Source organism: Aethalodelphis obliquidens, unplaced genomic scaffold, assembly GCF_003676395.1.
Source record: "Aethalodelphis obliquidens isolate GAN/ISIS:26980383/991018 unplaced genomic scaffold, ASM367639v1 scaffold22, whole genome shotgun sequence".
In the NCBI taxonomy this organism is placed as follows: Eukaryota; Metazoa; Chordata; class Mammalia; order Artiodactyla; family Delphinidae; genus Aethalodelphis; species Aethalodelphis obliquidens.
In genome coordinates, this window is record NW_020837966.1 from 14,578,452 (window position 1) to 14,587,329 (window position 8,878).

Here is an 8,878-nt window from a genome sequence, read left to right on the forward strand (position 1 = left end):
CTTATACAACTTAGGTTTTCTTTTTGTCCTGCCTTTCAGGAATATCAGAACCTCATATATTCTCTGTTCTGGTTCTTCTGTTACTGGCTCTCCTTAGCTAGTATTCTTGGAACAGCTATTTTTCCTCCACCACATTACATGGGTCTTACTATTTTATACTTATTTTATTGATAGAAACTAAGTCATAAATGAATAAGATGCAATGGTAAGATTATTAGTCTCCTCTCTCCTTTTTCTTTGCCATTTCTTTTTTGCTTTTTTATCATGCTTTAAAAAAATATAGTGTTGAATCTGGGTGATGAATACCTAGGATTTTATAATATAATCACACCTATTTTGTATATTCTTGAAATTTCCCACAATAAAAAATTCAAAGTTAAAAATTAATGAAATTATAACACTGTGGCACTGGTACAAGAATAAAAAGATAATTATTGAAATAGAATAGGTAGTCTTGAAGCTGACCTAGCTAGCACATTGCATTCTGACTTATACATTGAAGATGCAATCATATATCAGTGGGAAAGTTACAGCTGCTATGGAAAACAGTATGGAGGTTCCTCAGAAAATGAAAAATAGAATTACCATATGATCCAGCAATCCCCCTCCTGGGTACATATCCAGACAAAACTCTAATCCAAAAAGATACATGCACCCTTATGTTCATAGCAGCACTATTCACAATAGCCAACACATGGAAACAACCTAAACGTCCATCAACAGATGAATGGATAAAGAAAATGTGGCCTATATATACAACGGAATACTACTCAGCTATAAAAAAGAATGAAATAGTGCCATTTGCAGCAACATGGATGCAACTAAAGATTCTCAAACTGAGTGAAGTAAATCAGAAAGAGAAAGACAAATACCATATCATATCACATATGTGGAATCTAAAATATGACACTAATGAATCTATCTATGAAACAGAAACAGACTCATGGACATAGAGAACAGACTTATGGTTGCCAAGGGGGAGGGGGTTGGGGTAGGGATGGATTGGTAGTTTGGGGTTAGCAGATGTAAGCCACTATTCATGGAATGGATAAAAAAAAAAGGTCCTATTGTATAGCACACAGAACTATATTCAGTATCTTATGATAAACCATAATGGAAAAAAATATTTAAAAAAAGAATGTATATATATGTATAACTGAATCACTTTGTTATACAGCAAACATTAGAACAACATTGTAAATCAACTATACTTCAATTTAAAAACAAACAAAAAACAAAACAACAAAAAAATCAGTGGGAAAGTTTTTTTTTTTTTTTTTAACAAATAGGTACCTGGTAATGCATTAGCTATTTGTGGGGAAAAGTTTACTTTTCACTGAACACAAAACCTCAAAATCAATTCTAAGTACAGGTAAGAGTTAAATGGAAAAAAGTCAGACCATAAAAATCTAAAAAAATAAGTGATTACTGACTATTTGGGGAGAAACTTTTTAAGGTAAGAACAAAAGACAACAATCCCAAAGGTTAAAGATTTTATCACTGAAACATTTCACACTTTACATTTTCAAAATAACAATAAAACAGGAATAGGGGAGGAGCTTCAAGATGGCGGAAGAGTAAGATGTGGAGATCACCTTCCTCCCCAGAAATATATCAAAAATACATCTACATGTGGAACAACTCCTTCAGAACACCTACTGAACGCTAGCAGAAGATCTCAGACCTCCCGAAAGGCAAGAAACTCCCCACGTCCCTGGGTAGGGCAAAAGAAAAAAGAAAAAACAGAGATAAAAGAATAGCGACGGACCCGCACCAGTGGGAGGGAGCTGTGAAGGAGGAAAGGTTTCCACTCACTAGGAAGCCCCTTCGCGGGCGGAGCCTGTGGGTGGCAGATGGGGGAAGCTTCGGTGACACGGAGGAGAGCGCAGCCACAGAGTGTGGAGGGCAAAGGTGAGAGATTCCCGCACAGAGGATCAGTGCCGACCAGCACTCACCAGCCAGAGAGGCTTGTCTGCTCACCCGCCGGGGCGGGCGGGGTTGGGAGCTGAGGCTCGGGCTTCGGTCGGAGCGCCGGGAGAGGACCAGGATTGGCGGCGTGAACACAGCCTGAAGGGGGCTAGTGCGCCACAGGTAGTCGGGAGGGAGTCCGGGAAAAGGTCTGGACCTGCCGAAGAGGCAAGAGACTTTTTCTTGCCTCTTTGTTTCCTGGCGCGCGAGGAGAGGGGATTAAGAGCGCTGCTTAAAGGAGCTCCAGAGACGGGCGCGAGCCACGGCTATCAGCACGGACCCCACAGACGGGCATGAGACGCTAAAGCTGCTACTGCAGCCACCAAGAAGCCTGTGTGCGAGCACATGTCACTATCCACACCTCCCCTCCCGGGAGCCTGTGCAGCCCGCCACTGCCTGGGTCCCGTGATCCAGGGACAACTTCCCTGGGAGAATACACAGAGCGCCTCTGGCTGGTGCAACGCCACGCTGGCCTCTGCTGCCACAGGCTCGCCCCACACTCCGTACCCCTCCCTCCCCCCAGCCTGAGTGAGCCAGAGCCTCCAAATCAGCTACTCCTTTAACCCCGTCCTGCCTGATCAAAGAACAGACACCCTCAGGCGACCTACATGCAAAGGCGGAGACAAATCCGAAGCTCAACCCCAGGAGCTGTGTGAACAAAGAAGAGAAAGGGAAATCTCTACCAGCAGCCTCAGGAGTAGTGGATTAAATCTCCACAATCAACTGGATGTGCCCTGCATCTGTGGAATACATGAATAGACAACGAATCATCCCAAATTCAGGAGGTGGACTTTAGGAGCAACGATATATATATTTTTTTCCCTTTTCTCTTTTTGTGAGTGTGTATGAGTATGCTTCTGTGTGTGATTTTGTCTGTATAGCTTTCCTTTTACCATTTGTCCTAGGGTTCTGCCTGTCTGTTTTTTTAATAACTTAAAAAGTTTTTTTAATAATTATTTAAAATTTTTTTTTATTTTAATAACTCTTTCCTTCTTTCTTTCCTTCTTTCTTTTCTCTCTTTCTTTCTCTCTTTCTCTTTTTCTCTCTTTCTCTCTTTCTTTCTCCCTTTTATTCTGAGCCGTGGGGATGACAGGCTCTTGGTGCTCCAGCCAGGCGTCAGGACTGTGCCTCTGAGGTGGGAGAGCCAAGTTCAGGACACTGGTCCACAAGAGACCTCCCAGCTCCACGTAATATCAAATGGCGAAAATCTCCCAGAGATCTCCATCTCAACACCAAGACCCATCTCCACTCAACAACCAGCAAGCTACAGTGCTGGACACCCTATGCCAAACAACTAGCAAGACAGGAACACAATCCCATCCATTAGCAGAGAGGCTGCCTAAAATCATAATAAGGCTACAGACACCCCAAAACACACCACCAGACATGGCCCTGCCCACTAGAAAGACAAGATACAACCTCATCCACCAGAAAACAGGCACTAGTCCCCTCCACCAGGAAGCCTACACAACCCACTGAACCAACCTTAGCCACTGGGGGCAGACACCAAAAACAACAGGAACTATGAACCTGCAGCCTGCGAAAAGGAGACCCCCAAACACAGTAAGTTAAGCAAAAGGAGAAGACAGAGAAACACACAGCAGATGAAGGAGCAAGGTAAAAACCCACCAGACCTAACAAATGAAGAGGAAATAGGCAGTCTACCTGAAAAAGAATTCAGAATAATGATAGAAAAGATGATCCAAAATCTTGGAAATAGAATGGAGAAAATACAAGAAGCGTTTAACAAGGACCTAGAAGAACTAAAGAGAAAACAAACAGTGATAAAAAACACAACAAATGAAATTAAAAATTCTCTAGAAGGAATCAATAACAGAATAACTTAGGCAGAAGAACGGATAAGTGAACTGAAAGATAAAAGAGTGGAAGTAACTACTGCAGAGCAGAATAAAGAAAAAAGAATGAATTGAGGACAGTCTTAGAGAACTCTGGGACAACATTAAATGCACCAACATTCGAATTATAGGGGTTGCAGAAGAAGAAGAGAAAAAGAAAGGGACTGAGAAAATATTTGAAGAGATTATAGTTGAAAACTTCCCTAATATGGGAAAGGAAATAGTTAATCAAGTCCAGGAAGCACAAAGAGTCCCATACAGGATAAATCCAAGGAGAAACACACCAAGACACATATTAATCAAACTATCAAAAATTAAACACAAAGAAAAAATATTAAAAGCAGCAAGGGAAAAACAACAAATAAGACACAAGGGAATCCCCATAAGGTTAACAGCTGGTCTTTCAGCAGAAACTCTGCAAGCCAGAAGGGAGTGGCAGGACATATTTAAAGTGATAAAGGAGAAAAACCTACAACCAAGATTACCCAGCAAGGATCTCATTCAGATTTGATGGAGAAATTAAAAGCTTTACAGACAAGCAAAAGCTAAGAGAATTCAGCACCACAAAACCAGCTTTACAACAAATGCTAAAGGAACTTCTCTAAGCAGGAAACACAAGAGAAGGAAAAGACCTAAAATAACAAACCCAAAACAATTAAGAAAATGGCAATAGGAACATACATATCAATAATTACCTTAAATGTAAATGGATTAAATGCTCCCACCAAAAGACATAGACTGGCTGAATGGATACAAAAACAAGACCCATACATATGCTGTCTATAAGAGACCCACTTCAGACCTAGGGACACATACAGACTGAAAGTGAGGGGATGGAAAAAGATATTCCATGCAAATGGAAATCAAAAGAAAGCTGGAGTAGCAATTCTCATATCAGACAAAATAGACTTTAAAATAGACTATTAGAAGAGACAAAGAAGGACACGACATAATGATCAAGGGATCGATCCAAGAAGAAAATATAACAATTGTAAATATTTATGCACCCAACATAGGAGCACCTCAATACATAAGGCAAATACTAACAGCCATAAAAGGGGAAATCGACAGTAACACAATCATACTAGGGGACTTTAACACCCCACTTTCACCAATGGACAGATCATCCAAAATGAAAATAAATAAGGAAACACAAGCTTTAAATGATACATTAAACAAGATGGACTTAATTGATATTTATAGGACATTCCATCCAAAAACAACAGAATACACATTCTTCTCAAGTGCTCATGGAACATTCTCCAGGATAGATCATATCTTGGATCACAAATCAAGCCTTGGTAAATTTAAGAAAATTGAAATCGTATCAAGTATCTTTTCCGACAATAATGCTATGAGACTAGATATCAATTACAGGAAAAAATCTGTAAAAAATACAAACACATGGAGGCTAAACAATACACTACTTAATAACCAAGAGATCATTGAAGAAATCAAAGAGGAAATAAAAAAATACCTAGAAACAAATGACAATGAAAACACAATGACCCAAAACCTATGGGATGCAGCAAAAGCAGTTCTAAGAGGGAAGTTTATAGCAATACAATCCTACCTCAAGAAACAAGAAACATCTCAAATAAACAACCTCCTAACCTTACACCTAAAGCAATTAGAGAAAGAAGAACAAAAAAACTCCAAAGTTAGCAGAAGGAAAGAAATCATAAAGATCAGATCAGAAATAAATGAAAAAGAAATGAAGGAAACTATAGCAAAGATCAATAAAACTAAAAGATGGTTCTTTGAGAAGATAAACAAAATTGATAAACTATTAGCCAGACTCATCAAGAAAAAAAGGGAGAAGACTCAAATCAATAGAATTAGAAATGAAAATTGAGAAGTAACAACTGACAATGCAGAAATACAAAGGATCATGAGAGACTAATGCAAGCAACTCTATGCCAATAAAATGGACTACCTGGAAGAAATGGACAAATTCTTAGAAATGCACAACCTGCCAAGACTGAATCAGGAAGAAATAGAAAATATGAACAGACCAATCACAAGCACTGAAATTGAAACTGTGATTTAAAATCTTCCAACAAACAAAAGCCCAAGACCAGATGGCTTCACAGGTGAATTCTATTAAACATTTAGAGAAGAGCTAACACCTGCCCTTCTCAAACTCTTCCAAAATATAGCAGAGGGAGGAACACTCCCAAACTCATTCTATGAGGCCACCATCACCCTGATACCAAAACCAGACAAAGATGTCACAAAGAAAGAAAACTACAGGCCAATATCACTGATGAACATAGATGCAAAAATCCTCAACAAAATACTAGCAAACAGAATCCAACAGCACATTAAAAGGATAATACACCATGATCAAGTGGGGTTTATCCCAGCAATGCAAGTATTCTTCAATATATGCAAATCAATCAATGTGATACACCATATTAACAAACTGAAGGAGAAAAACCACATGATCATCTCAATAGATGCAGAGAAAGCTTTTGACAAAATTCAGCACTAATTTATGATAAAATCCCTCCAGAAAGTAGGCACAGAGGGAACTTTCCTCAACATAATAGAAGCCATATATGACAAACCCACAGCCAACATCATCCTCAATGGTGAAAAACTGAAACCACTTCCACTAAGATCAGGAAGAAGATAAGGATGCCCATTCTCACCACTATTATTCAACACAGTTTTGGAAGTTTTAGCCATAGCAATCAGAGAAGAAAAAGAAAAAAAAGGAATCCAAATCGGAAAAGAAGTAAAGCTGTCACTGTTTGCAGATGATATGATACTATACATAGAGACTCCTAAAGATGCTACCAGAAAACTACTAGAGCTACTCAATGAATTTGGTAAAGTAGCAAGATACAAAATTAATGCACAGTAATCTCTTGCATTCCTATACACTAATGATGAAAAATCTGAAAGTGAAATTAAGAAAACACTCCCATTTACCACTGCAACAAAAAGAATAAAATATCTAGGAATAAACCTACCTAAGGAGACAAAAGACCTGTATGCAGAAAATTATAAGACACTGATGAAAGAAATTAAAGATGATACAAATAGATGGAGAGATATATCATGTTCTTGGACTGGAAGAATCAACACTGTGAAAATGACTATACTACTCAAAGCAACCTACAGATTCAATGCAATCCCTATCAAACTACCACTGGAAATTTTCACAGAACTAGAACAAAAAATTTCACTATTTGTATGGAAAAGTGCCAAAGTGCCAAAGCAATCTTGAGAAAGAAAAACGGAGCTGGAGGAATCAGGCTCCCTGACTTCAGACTATACTACTCCAAGGCTACAGTAATCAAGACAGTATGGTACTGGCACAAAAATGGAAATATCGATTAATGGAACAGGATAGAAAGCCCAGAGATAAAGCCACAGACATATGGTCACCTTATCTTTGATAAAGGAGGCAAGAGTATACAGTGGAGAAAAGACACCCTCTTCAATAAGCGGTGCTGGGAAAACTGGATAGCTGCGTGTAAAAGAATGAAATTAGAACACTGCCTAACACCATACACAAAAATAAACTCAAAATGGATTAAAGACCTAAATATAAGGCCAGACACTATCAAACTCTTAGAGGAAAACATAGGCAGAACACTCTATGACATAAATCACAGCAAGATCCTTTTTGACCCACCTCCTAGAGAAATGGAAATAAAAACAAAAATAAACAAATGGGACCTAATGAAACTTAAAAGCTTTTGCACAGCAAAGGAAACCATAAACAAGACCAAAAGACAACCTTCAGAATGGGAGAAAATATTTGCAAATGAAGCAACTGACAAAAGATTAATCTCCAAAATTTACAAGTAGCTCATGCAGCTCAATATCAGAAAACCAAACAACCCAATCCAAAAATGGGCAGAAGACCTAAATAGACATTTCTCCAAAGAAGATATACAGATTGCCAACAAACACATCAAAGAATGCTCAACATCATTAATCATTAGAGAGATGCAAATCAAAACTACAATGAGATATCATCTCACACTGGTCAGAATGGTCATCATCAAAAAATCTACAAACAATAACTGCTGGAGAGGTTGTGGAGAAAAGGGAGCCCTCTTGCACTGTTGGTGGGAATGTAAATTGATACAAATTGGAGAACAGTATGGAGGTTCCTTAAAAAACTAAAAATAGAACTACCATACGACCCAGCAATCCCACTAGTGGGCACATACCCTGAGAAAAACATAATTCAAAAAGAGTCATGTACCAAAATGTTCATTGCAGCTCAATTTACAATAGCCAGGACATGGAAGCAACCTAAGTGTCCATCAACAGATGAATGGATAAAGAAGATGTGGCACATATATACAATGGAATATTACTCAGCCATAAAAAGAAATGAAATTGAGCTATTTGTAATGAGGTGGATAGACCTAGAGTCTGTCATACAGAGTGAAGTAAGTCAGAAAGAGAAAAACAAATACTGTATCCTAACACATATATATGGAATCTAAGAAAAAAAAAATGGTCATGAAGAACCTAGGGGCAAGATGGGAATAAAGACACAGACCTACTAGAGAATGGACTTGAGGATATGGGGAGGGGGAAGATATAAAGAAGATATAAAGAATCAAATACGGGCTTCCCCGGTGGCACAGTGGTTGAGAGTCCACCTGCCGATGCAGGGGACACGGGTTCGTGCCCTGGTCCGAGAAGATCCCACATGCCACGGACCGGCTAGGCCCCTAAGCCATGGCCACTGAGCCTGCGCGTCTGGAGCCTGTGCTCCGCAATGGGAGAGGCCATAACAGTGAGAGGCCCGTGTACCAAAAAAAAAAAAAGCATCAAATAGAAACACACACAGACACACACACATACACACACACACCCCCCGATGTTTAAGTCTTAGAAAAAAAATCTGGAAACTATATAATTATCCAAAGTTATAACGGTTCAGTAAATTATAGCATATCCATATAAAGAATATTTGTAGTTAATATGAAACGATGTTTAAAAATATGATTTTTCTCCAGGGGCTGGGTATATGGGAGGCGTGATTATAAAGTTTCTTTTTGGCATGATGAAAAAGCTCTGGA